A 13,016-nucleotide genomic window follows, 5' to 3' on the forward strand; every position below is an offset into this window, starting at 1 on the left:
GAGTTGTTATCAAAGAAAAGCAAAATCCTGAAAATAAATCTTTTACAAGATAACCTAAACTCCCCCATTTAGAGACCTACTCATTGGTTAAAATGTTTACAAACATACCCAATCCTCTTTAGTTCATATTAAGCACCATGGAGAGCAGCCAAAAGATTTGTACTACATGCTTGAGAGCCCAATATTTCTCTAGATGGATTGAGCACCATGGACAGCCACTTTTGAAACTCCACTTGTAACATTTCAGCACCATGGACAGCAACATGCAGGACCGACTTAGAATTGTACTTTTTCTGAACTTTACCCCTTTCAGCATCATGACTATAACTTAAGATGTTAAGACCATAGAAAGGATCATATTACAACGCTAACTGTTCTGCTTCAGCACCATGGAAGTCACAAACAGTATTTAATGTTAGGCAGAGTTCAACAGACTTTACGGAAGCTGGTCAGTGTTCTTTTTTATGCACGAGCTTCACTGCCAGTTTTCTTTTTTTCCCCTCAGCTTTACATTAGAAAAAGTCACGTTGTGCTTTATGCAAAGTAGGCAGCCTACACGTGGAACAGCGGGGCACCTTCTGTGCAACTCAACGCCTTCTCACTTTTTTGTAGTTGTTTTCTTGTCATGTCTCATACTTTAGAGTAATACGCCTCATATGCTCCTATGTAGAGATCGTATCCCCCTTTGGCACACAGGTCAAGCTTTCCATGACAATTACTCGATAGCCTTGGTGTAAATGTGAGGCTATCGGCAAAGAAAAGTCACGACACGGCTTCTTATCCTCATCCACCCTCACTTCCCTTTGCCTTCCGCCTCATCCAGTCCAGACCCACCCCTTTACTGTCTGCCATGACCGTCCTCTACAATATGAGACTGTATTCTTTGTACCTCCCCTTTCTCGCCCTCAGTCTGTGCATCCCTGCCTCCCCTTCCTAGAGATCCATCCCACACCTCTCCACCCGCGAACAGCTCGGTGAGAGGGAAAAAAAACCCGAGAGAACAGAACAGTTTCAAACACGTCGGCATAAAATCTCACATCCTGAGCTCCCTGATTTTTTTCTCCCCTCCTTCTCGCTCCTTGCCTGCAGACGGACTTCATGACTTTATTCCTTCTCTGCGCGCTAATGCCCGAGACCACACCGAAACGGAGGATTTGTTTCCCTTGAGCATGAAAAGGATTGCCAAATCATCCGCAATCCAAAATCACCGACTGAGCCACCAGCAGCATGAGCACTGGATACATATGCTCCAGCAGAAGTTGTTGGCTAGAGAACTAACAAACCTTGGAGCACAGATACAGCGAAGAGGAGAGAGTCAGTTTTAGGTGAGTATGGTTATCCCGGGTAGGACCTCTTAAACATCTTTACCTATATATTGTTTCTGTCTATCTCTGACCACGAGGCATTCATCGGGGTAGGCACGGGTATATTGAGGCTCGATTATGGCGATGTTGCGTGGTCAGCATGTTAGTGGGGTGGCCGGTGGTGTCCTTTTTCAGGATGGAGGCAATCTACCTTTTAGAAATAATCTACGTACAAGTGCGTAAAAGCTCCTCATGCTCCTATTTTTTTAACAGGGCGTCTTGTGGCTTTATAACTCATGATTAGTCTTTTAATCTCAATAACCCATGCACCTTAAACAAAACATTATGCAAATCATTTGTCTGGTCGATTATGTGCACTTGGCTTTATTCTCGTTGTGAGACAGCATCTTTCCCGGAGTGATACTGCAGAAGTGCGGTTGTAAAGGAAGAGAAAACACTTGGAGAAACACTCATTTTCAGAATTTGGACTTCTTATTTTACACACGAACCCTATTGCTGCTGCAGCAAATGTCAAAAGTGAAGGTGTATTTGCAGGCCTACAGATAGATCACTGTGCAGTCGACATCAATATTTGCATTCAAGCTAATTGCGTTTGCAGCCACGTTGATCAATTTATCCCGGAAACTGCATGATCCAATAACTGAAAGTGAGGCTCATGCCAGCTTGGATATTGGATGTGGAATGAGTTTCGGTCATGCTTCCTGTTGTTATTTCTCTAGATGCAATGGATGAATTTCTTCCTGTAATAAATTCTGTGAAAGCAGCCGGGTCTGTGTTTGTGCGCGCGTGCTCTATCATCTTCTTCAGCGTGTCTTTGTGCGCGCGTGGCAGCAATCACGTACATGCTTTTTTTTTTTTTTGGTGTATGCGTGCGTGCGTGCCTGTATCCGCGCGCGCGCGCGCGTGTGTGTGTGTCACACCAGTGAGGCAAAGTTGCCGTTCCGTGCCCCCCTCAAGTTGCTTTGATTGCTGTTCCTCTGTCTAACTGCGAGGGGAGCTCATGCTCTTTTACACTCGAGGTGTCATCACTGTGGCTAAAGGCGAGACAACTGTGTGTGATACTGATACCAACTCTATGAAATTAGAGGAGCAGCTTCTGTTTTGAAAATTAGTCAGGGAGCATTTATCTGCACTTCCATTACTGCCACTGCAATTCCTGTTTTGTTTGTCATTGTGTCTCGTCGGAAAGTTTGCCTTATCAGTCACATTCAAGCAGTTTTTAGACAAATAATTGGAAATAAATGCACTGTATGGAGACATGAATGTCAGCGTAGTGTGCAAAAAATCTAAAAAATATTGCTAGTAAGCTAACACTGTACCAGCTGTAGTGTTGCACCATACTGGTCCCACTATATAAAAAAAACATGAAATAAATATAAATAAATATAAAGTGCAGGATCCCAATATAGCTGAGGAAAGACATCATTCAAAGCGCGATTTGAGCAACGAGCTATGAATCACCAAGATGTAAACAATCCTGCATCTTGAACTAGATCTTCAAACTTAAATGTTTAGAAATATCATTGCACTGACAGCACATCAATACATCCTGCAGTACTGTTTCTGTCTTCTTCACCATATGTGCTGCACAGAAAATTGCACTGGCAGCGGAAATTGCAGAAAGAAAAGCCACCTCATTCAGTATGCCTCGTTCAATCTGGTGGCCTTTTCAATGGGCAAAAAAGAAAAACGCTGGCAACATGTAATCATTTTCAGAGAGGGGGGGGGGGGCGCATTCTACATCACGTTGCCAAAATGAAAATGCCAGCCGTAGCTTTAAGCCACATTTGTGTCATGGCTTTAGATGACCCCGCTGTTGATGATGATGTTTTCAAGGACCTGGAAAGCGAACATTCAGCAGCAGAAGGTCCCTGGCAGTGAGACACACTGAGAAATTGTCTGCAAACGCGCGTGGGTGTGATTCGTAAAAGGCGAGGAAATAAACACGCATAAACATAATTATGAGGAGAAGGGTGATAGGATTCATGCATTCACCTTTTGCATGCAGAGATGCTTAATGTGTAGCCTCGTGCTTCAAGATAAGGACATTATTTGCAAAGTGTCTTTGTGCTGCACAGAGAGAACACTGTTGTATTTATTGGCAGCACTCGCTTCCCCTCTCGCTCCCTCTCTTTTTTGTATTATTCACGCATTGGCACGCCATTGTTTTTTATGTGGGTGCTGGCTGCAGCTGTAGCGGCCAGAAGGCTGCCTCCCAAGAGGATTTTAGAAAAAAAGGAATCCGTTTTATTTATTGCAAACAAACAACAGGGTCATGTAATGACATGTGACAAAAATCTCACACTGATGCTCGGGAGCTAAGAATGTTTTTCAGAGAGGCAGCTGAATCATTTGACCTCCACTGGGGGCCGTCTGACCTGTGCACCGCTGCTATCAGTCACATGGAAACACATGCATGTAGCTGTGCTTGTACAATAACATGTTTAAAAAGAAAACTCACCCCTGTAGGCGCCTCATTAAAGGGTTAGTATAGCAGATTCCAAGTGCTAAATGACACCCATGACAGCCATTAAATTAAACCATGTTATACGCCTTAATTAATAACTACAGAACTGAGTTTGCTGTATATTTCTTTAACTATGGCCTTCACCAATTCTGTCAAAAAATAAACCACTGCCCCCACTTTCACAGCAGGAAAACTCTAGAAACATGTTGGGAACTCTTCTGAGAAAGTCAAAGGAAGATTTTGAAATTCATAGCTGGGTCTGCACCTCTTTTTTTCGTCCTTTCAGCCAAAGGAGGCACAAAATTCAGTCTGTGAAGCCTCAGGGGAGCTGAAAGCAGACTCAGGAAACCCTCATAACAGTCACAACTTCATTCTTTAAAAAATAAGAAAACAACTATTTAGACATTCAGTACACACAGTTCTTCTGAAAGCTGGGGCCTCGCTCTGATCTCGGTATCTCCCTCTTTCTCTTCGCAGCAGGAAACCTGAATGTTTTGGCCCAATTTTTGGACATAGTTCAGGAATAAATAGCACATCAAAAGTCAACAATCTATTATGTATTAGACAAATTAAAGCTCTTTGACTTCCTGAAAGTGGAGCCGGTGGTGGCCTGCTTTCTGACTGCTGATGGACCTGAATGTGACGTGTAAAAATCATTAAATATTCAGTTTATTTGCAGAAGCAGCTGCAGAGTTTTATCCTGGGATTACAAACATTGTGCACTATTTTTTTTTTGTGTCTTCACTGTGTTTTGGCCAAGTGGTAAAACAATATTAGCAGACTCTCTTGGTGATTTAGTATAATGAGTCTGTACTGACTGGTTGTTAGCATAATTCGATATCGTATCAGCAGGGGTTGCACATTTCTTTGAGGGCAGGACCATGCAAAAACAAAAAAAATCCTCTTTCAGTATTTTTTTGAAGATTTTTGCTCACAAATGTACAAAATAAAAGCCTTTAATTTAGGCTAGACTACTTTAGCTGTGATTGTTGAATTGTCCTGACTAGTAACAATTGAAAAAAATACTCAACTGGTGACTTCCTTTAAGGGTTTCTACTAATTGAAGTACATTTAAAGATCTTGTTGACTAGTGTGTCAGTGTTGTTTTGAATTGAAACAGTTCTCCTTCAATTCCTTATCTTAAGATTTCTGCGCTGTAACATTTAAAGTCAAAGAAGGCATACTAGTCATAATTTGACTTGTGAAGCCAGCACAGTGCATGTTTTGGTTCCAAAATGCATGAACCAGTTATTCATGTTGTGAATATTTATGCTTTCTAATTGTAAAATCAACCCCTGCACATTTGTTAATCCTAAAACTGGAATTTTTCAGTTTAAGCTGCTGAATATTTCAGAGTAAATCCATCTGAAGAAAGTCTCCAAAGGTCACATTTCTTAAGACTTTTGATTCGCAATTTTAAAATTCTGACCTTGCATATTTGGTATACTTTGACTGGCATCCTTGTATAATTGTTGTAAGGAATTCTGCTTTCAAATGTGCAAAAGCAGACGTTGCATATTTGGCTTCACACACACACACAATCCTCTGCAGACTTTGCATCTTGACCTTCTATTCGCTGGTTGCCAGGTCGGAGACACTACGCATAAAAAGTGATGCTAAATGTAGCTTCGGCAAACCTGACCCCCTGAGTCATTAAGCACCGCCAAGGAGCTCAGTTATTACTCCTTAAAAATACGATAACTGACAACACAGTAATAAAAGTGCTCATTTATCTTCCTTGACACTGCCTTGGTCTTGGGCTGGCGTGGGGATTTGTTACTGGGATGAGAGAGTTATTTTGATTCTCCATGGAGGTGGTCTCTCACATAACCAAACAGTAGACGCTTGCACTGGTTGGCGATTACGAATAGAACTCTTAATGTAATTTGTGTCAGTGTTGCCTCCCATGTTTCCTCCAGTAGTATAATTCGATCTGCTCCTGACTAGAAGTTGTGTCTGTGGATTTTAAAACACAATTTAGTCCTTTCACTTGTCAAATATAATAAAATCCCCATTTTTATAAAGACAAACTGAGGCTGTATCAGGAGTTTGGAAATGTTCAATTTAAACTGATTTTCTTTTTCGCTTTCATCTGTTGCGTTGGGTTTTTTTATATAGTCAAAGTAAAAGTACATTTCAGGGTCAATGTTAAAATGTGTGTATTGTTTTTTCTTTTGTTGTGTTATAGAGCCCAACAGTGTAGTTCCATCATTCTCCCCACAGCTGATTTAATTATTATCCATGATGTCTTAATCATCCAGTCTAGACTCATCACGAGCTTCTGCACTGTGAAACGATCGTTAATGCTCCTGTGGAAGACTCAAGTTTATGTGATATCAACCTTGTTTGCTAAACATAAACATGTTTGCTTATATCACTCTTACAGTATATGTCCCAATGGATAAACCATTAGTACGTTTTACATGAGTTTAACCTCCAGAGCTCCGCATCCTGTCATTGATTGGCTACAGATCCATGCACATTAGTGATCAATTGGACTTTGACATCAATATAAAATATACAATAAAGGTGAAAGTAGAAAGACGGTCTGTGTATGTTTTCAAAGAAGAACACTAAAGTAAACATTTGTTGCATTTCATTGGAATCACAACGGATTGTGGGATGCGTAGTTCCTTCACTTCTTGAATAAAATTACAGTACACTGCTGTACTTTTGCCTTTTTCTCCATTTCCAATCGCGCCAAATGATGTGTTTTCTAGTAACGATTTAAGTATTCAGATTAGCTGGTTGGCTCGGTTTTTAGATTAAACAATATTGATATAACGATTTTCATTGTCAATGGAAGATTTTAATTGGAAAATGTTCGGAACCAGAGCTGCTAAAAATGTGGGTGGCAACATTACCAAAATGCTCCCCCATTTGTTGGTACACACTACAACCTAAATGTTCCTCTGTGTAAAAGCCACAAAAGAAAAAATCTTGCCCAGCTCATACTGTAAAGTCCTGTCCATTCGGTAATAACTTCTACCTTCTTTCTACTTTCTAACTCATGATCAGACTTGTTCAACATTTAAACACCTTCTCTAATCACAATGAATCCACTTTAGGTCTGTGTGCAGATGATTTCCTCTCAGCCTCGTGCCTTCTGGCTCAGTTTTTTTTCTCGTGGTTTTCACAGCTTTCAAAGCTCTACAGTGTGGTTGCCACTTCAACAACCGTGTTTTCCTGGCTACACACTGATGTCTCTCGCAGAGCCATCAAAGATTTTTTTTTGGGGGGATAGTGACTCTCTACTCTAATAAAAAACAACAAAAAAAACCCTGCTGTATTCCAGAGGTGGATCAGTGGCATGTGCCATCTTCTTCTTCCTAGAATGTCTGAAAATAACTGAGAGAAGACAATCGCTTCGGTGAAGTTTGATCAAGTCAGAGGTGTTTTGTTTTGTATGTGACTGATGATTAGATGACAGATTTAGTCCAAACAAACCAATGAAAAGTGAAAGTAAGCGCTTAAGTTATTAGAACAAAAATAGGACCCCCTGCTGAGTGCAGCCTTTGGAGCAGAAAAAAAACAAAAAAACATAAAACTGAAAGCAACTAAAGAATGACACACTTTATCTGTACTGTCTTATAATTAGTTTGGGTCATTATTGTGGGACAAGACGGAGCTGGGGATTTCACATCTTAGGCAAATTAAGCCTGTCTTAGAAAGTACTTAGTTTGGGTTTGCAGTCAAATTTGTAGAAACGACTTTAGGTTGAGATCTTTAAGGAGAAAACAGGTTCAGACTTGAACGTGTATAACAAATAAAAGTACACATATTTTTAGCAATAACGCCTGAGGTGGAAATCTAACAAAAGGGCCACTGAGGGACCTTGAAGTCATTTCCAACTTTGTGGGAGATGTTCATGTTTTTATTAACAGTAAGTCATCTTAGAACGCCTACAAGAAGCCAGCTGTATACTGCGTTAAGTAAAAACAATCTTGCATATAAGACAAACATAACGCTTCACACAACAGGACCGGATGAAAAACTGTGTGGTTTCCTCTGACTCCTGATTCCCCGTCTGCATTCATCTGACTCCCTTTCCTCGCTGCTTGTGTCTGTTATTACAGCCTATGTCCAGGAGAGCAGGTGACCGGTGTTAGCATAAAATGTTGTATTCATTTCCATTTTGAAAGCAGTACTGTTATCAGTGCAGTATTCAGTTGTTCTCACATCCAAATGTAATCGTTTCGAAAAAATTAGTCACAACCCAAATGTTCAAGGTGAATTCTCATAGAAAGGGATAAAAAGAAAAAACCTTTCAAACTTCTTGTTAAAGTTTAGAACCAAAACTAAAATGTTAATTATTTCTGTGAGTCAGCTAATTGTCATCCATTGTTGTAAAAAAAAAAAGCTTCATTTTGAGTTGTGAACAATCATTGGATGTTAATCTCCCTCAATTAGGCCTCTTACAGAGCCTGTTTCTAATCTATCCCAATCTTCCTTGTGCTGACTTGCAAGCGTGGAAGCACTCCCTCCTACTGTTGAGAATTTTAAGGTACTCCTAATGTTTCCTCAAGAATAGAGACACATCTGCTGAAACATTTTCATACAATCTGGGATTTATCAAATAGAGCCTTGGAGGCAATACAAAGCCTCTATTTTCAGAACATCTCCATTTTTTAGACATTTGGGAGAGAGGAGGAGATTCATACACTGACCCATGAGCAATGTGATGCTGGTGAGTCAATGCACTCATGCCCGTGGCTCACAGCATCAGTGACCTATTTTGCAGCTCAGGGCAGCAGTGGCCTACAAAGCAGCCAAAGTCTGATCATATCTGAACATTCAAACTGAAGACGAATAAAATCACAAGGTGCAGTGAAAAAAAAAGCCTCTGCATGTTCTAACAACAAGATCCATGAACTCAACAATTTCAACTTTCTTACATAATCTCATAATAACCACAATTTGTGGCCTCACTTGTTATCTAATTGTACGAGTGTGCCAGTATGCTAATGAGTAGGTACCCTGACACTCTGATAACAAGCTACGGTCACAAATTATGTAAATGTTCTTCACTTCTGCCCAAGCTGGAAAAATTGCGACTGCTGTGAATACAGTTATTTAGATAAGTGTATAGAATCCCACAGACATACACTTGTTATGTCAGAGCAGTTTTATTTCACAGCTTCAGTTGTTTTCAAATGTCCTGAAATACCTAATGTTTACATTAAAGCAACGTTAAGTTGACTTCAAGATAGATAGATAAAATATCCACAGTGGTACAGTCTCTAAATATGGGATATAGCACACATAACGTTGGCTAAGGTACAGTGCATAAAGTTTCTCTAAATAGGTAATATTTAAACCCATTTTCTTTTGTTAAGTTATTTTTGCCAGAAACGTACAAATCCTTACTTTTGCAATTTCACATCATAATACAGATTTATTATTTATTTAAGAGTGACTCTGCAGTTTTTGAAGGTACAAACTTGTGTAGTTGTCAGTTGGAGAATCAAAAAGCTATCTATAAGAAAGATACTTCAAGTCTTCTGAGTCTTACGTCTGAGAAAAAGACCCAAAAACTACATTATGTTGATGTTTGTGTCTATGTTCTACGACTTGCCAGAAAAAAATGCTTGCTTTTACTATCTAAGAACGTATCAGATCCCAGAGGCAGAAAAAAAAAAAAAAACCTAAAGAAAAACTCAACACTTAGTTCTTGACCTCTCAAAATTCTCGAGTTGTATGACAGTACCAATCTGCGAAAATAGTATATATATTACAAACGTACAACGTCCTACTTAGTATTTTCTCTGATACCGGGGAAGAAAACATCATTCCAGCAGCAGCTCTTTCTCTTCAAATGTTCCTGCTGAAGCAAAACGGACATCATTTGTAGGAGATGCAGATGATTAGCACAGCATCCATTTTTTTTTTCCTGCAACAACTTCAGAGCTGTAAAAGACAAAGTGCTACCGAGTCCAGAAGTAGCCCATGAATGACCTGACACAGCACTTTCACAGAAGTACCAGCCTATACATTTTATGTACCTGACCTTGCCTGTGCCTGTATATACGTCTGTGTGTGTGTGTGTGTGTGTGTGAGGAAGTGCTCCCTGCACATCTTTTCAGTGGCGGTAGCTGAAAATGTGCTACGACAGCAGGCATGTATATTAATTAGGATGCTAAACATAGAGCCTTCATGTTCGCTTATGTCACTCCTGTATGTCCCAATAGATGAACCATTAGTACATTTGCATTCATAGTATGTGAGTTTTATGTGCCTGAGCTCTGCATCCTGTCACGCCACCCCAGGGACATTGACAGACAACAGAACCATGCACATTAGTGCTAGTGATTTACTTTGCCTTCAATGCTCTTTCTGTGTGAACTCTTGTAACCTTGTTTCACTTCTTCAACTGTGTTGTTTTTTTCTTTCCTTGGCTTGCTTAGAGCTTCCGTGAGAAAACTTTCAGTTTGTGTTGGTTTTGGCTCCCCCTGTGGACAAAGATTTTTTTGCGATGAGCTATTTATGTATTTTTAACAAGTGTTATTTTAATCAGTAGCATATAAATACACACCATATGACTGAAAGGCAAGCGGCTACCTCCGCTGTAAAAAAAAGATAAATTCTATGGAAGGTCTAAAAGAAGCGTCAGTTTTCATTTCATTCTGTTTTATAATCAGTTAAAAACTCCTCAGAGCATCTTCAGTGCCTTCTTAAAATTCAAACAACCATTATTTTATTCACTCAGTAGATGAATGATGAGAATAAAACTAATGTTTTTTTTTTATTATAATGAGCTGTGATTTCATCTGAGATGGATTTTTAGATGTTCTTGGTTTTTCATGTGTTTTGAAATCAAATTCAAGCCTGAAGGCTATACGATTGATCTGGACATTATTAAAAACACATTAAATTTACCTGAGAAAGGAGAATATAATTAAAGGTAATAAATAACATATAATATTATATTGCAAACTGGGGATGCATCGGTTCAACATCGGCACTAGCCGCATCTGCAAATGCTGTGGCATAAAGTCAGCAGCCAGTGTTAAGCTTGTATCTAGTATAGATCGGGAAGGAATGATACAGCATAGTATTGACTGGATTCCAAAAGTTAAATCCCAATATTAATATGGTTTGGTAATTACACACGCAGGTTTTTTTTCTAGTAAGTTTTGGAATATGTTAAAATAGGCTAGTGTTAGGGCCTTCCCCACCCAGAGTAATTGAAACAAAGATGGGTTGCTGTGGCCTGTGGTACGCGTGTCTGCGATTGTGTTTCCAGATCACTTGAGCTCATATTTAACCTGTTTCTCAGCTGTCAAGCAGTGACCTGGGATTAAAAGTCTAAAAATGAAAGCGAGAACTAAAGTCAACCCTGCCAAATCCCACATGTAATGTCCACTGAAGATGAAACAAGCAAGCAGATGTTTCTGAAAGGCATAAACAGATGGAGCTATGCATCATATCTAATGAAGAAATCTACTGAAAAGCTACAGTTTACAAAAATGAAGGCTTTGCTGAAAAACGCATGAATGCTTCTATTGCTTTGAGTAAAATATGATTCCTACTAAATATGTACAAACTTCAGAGAACCCACTTTATAAGAAAGAAAAATCCAATTGGCATTTTAGGGCATTTGACAGCACAGATATTATTGTCACTGATAAAGAAGGCCAGCTGTGTTATTATTATTTTAAAATTCTGGATGGAAAAGGTCAGTCTTCAAAAGCGCTCAGTATGCTGGAAGGAGGTCAGGTCAACTGTCATCATGCACTGCTTATTTTGAAATAGAAAGGGAGCTGTGGCCAGCAATTGAGTAAAAATAGACAAAATGCTGGATTTGATAAGTTTGAAACTTAGCAGGGCAAATTTATGAGACAGAAGGGAGACTTTTGCAAAAGACTGCAGTTACTCAAGTATTTTCTGAAGCTTTAATGACCCTTCATAACAGTTTATCTCTTCTGCCGACCATGAAAGTCTGCCATGATGATGGTCAAAGTGTTTATTGTGGAAATATAACATTTACGAGTGTTTCAAAGTTACCTTGTTATGCCTGCATTCTAAACTTAGAAGTCAATAAAACACAGCAAATATCTCTGAACGACACTTTTGTCTTGGATTAGTTCAACAATACTTAACTATATTTTTTGATCTTGTGGTTCGATCTCTACATAAATGGCAGTAGCATAGCTAGCAAAGCTTGCTAACCAGCTTCCTGATGTAGACTGATTGTAGAAGAGCGATTAATTAACTTCGAATGCAACTATACGAGTGGTTTAGCAAACAAAAAACCATTCCCCTTCCCCGAACTGACAATGGACTGATGTCAACACGCAGTCAAGCAACATGATCTAACAATTCAGCCAGACTAATAGACTAGACATACACGTTGGGGCTTCATTTAGATCATCCAAGATTAGGCTTTAGGCACAAATGTTTAACACTACACTAGCCTCAGTATTTCACAGAGTGACTGCTTGTGATTGCAGAGCCTCACTGCCATCTGGTTGCTTGCCGAGTCAACTGAACGTTTAAATTCTCTCATACTACTGGATGGAAAAGAAATGGTCTCCCTGCAGCAGAGGCTTTTATGTACTGTTGGAGTCCATTCACTTCTTTGGTTTCCATCAAGGCTGTTGGGATTACTAATAAACAATGGCAGTGGGTTGCCACCTGGCAACCTATAGCAATGGCCTGGCTAAGGGAGGAGACCCAACCAGCTGGCCGTTCATTTTTCCACATGTCCCAGATGCTATCCCTGACACTGCACATGTGATGTGGAGAGGGATGTTTGCTTTGATCTGCATTCATTTTTCTCCTTTGATTGTAACCATAGACTGTAGAAATAATGGAAAAATCCAGCATGATGGCGCTATATTGGTGTTTCCACACTTGTGTATGCCTCAAGTTGAGCATCCACGCCACCATGTTGGTTTTCAAAAGCCAGATTATGACCATATTTGGTGAAGAGAGTAGCTCTGGATTCTTGAAAAAGGTTGTCAAAAACTAAGTTACTACAGTTTATGTCCATGTTCTTAAGGAGGTGAATACGCTGGCTTAGCATAGTATTTCTCACTTAGTTTAATTCTAAACATGTTGGTAGATGACATACATTGGTATTGATTCTTCCAAAGAAGTTAAAAGAGCTTGTAGGATGTACTGGACTTGCACATTTTTCTCATCTGAATCGTGGTTAGGAGAGAGGAGCAGTTGAACAACATTATACCATGTAACTTAAATTAACCAGTATCTCTGAGTCCTCA

General features: G+C 39.6%; 1 protein-coding gene across 1 annotated transcript in view; it reads left to right on the top strand.

Annotated features, from left to right (window-relative positions):
* Nucleotides 1-904: 904 nt before the first annotated feature.
* The window catches only part of brinp1 (bone morphogenetic protein/retinoic acid inducible neural-specific 1), a 117,294-nt gene continuing 105,182 nt past the window's right edge, over nucleotides 905-13,016 (top strand). Inside the window, exon 1 of the mRNA XM_079363595.1 lies at nucleotides 905-1,325. The gene's annotated coding sequence lies outside the window, so the exon portion shown is untranslated. The remainder of the gene's footprint in view (nucleotides 1,326-13,016) is intronic.

Source organism: Symphodus melops (genome assembly GCF_947650265.1).
Source record: "Symphodus melops genome assembly, chromosome: 16".
NCBI lineage: Eukaryota > Metazoa > Chordata > Actinopteri > Labriformes > Labridae > Symphodus > Symphodus melops.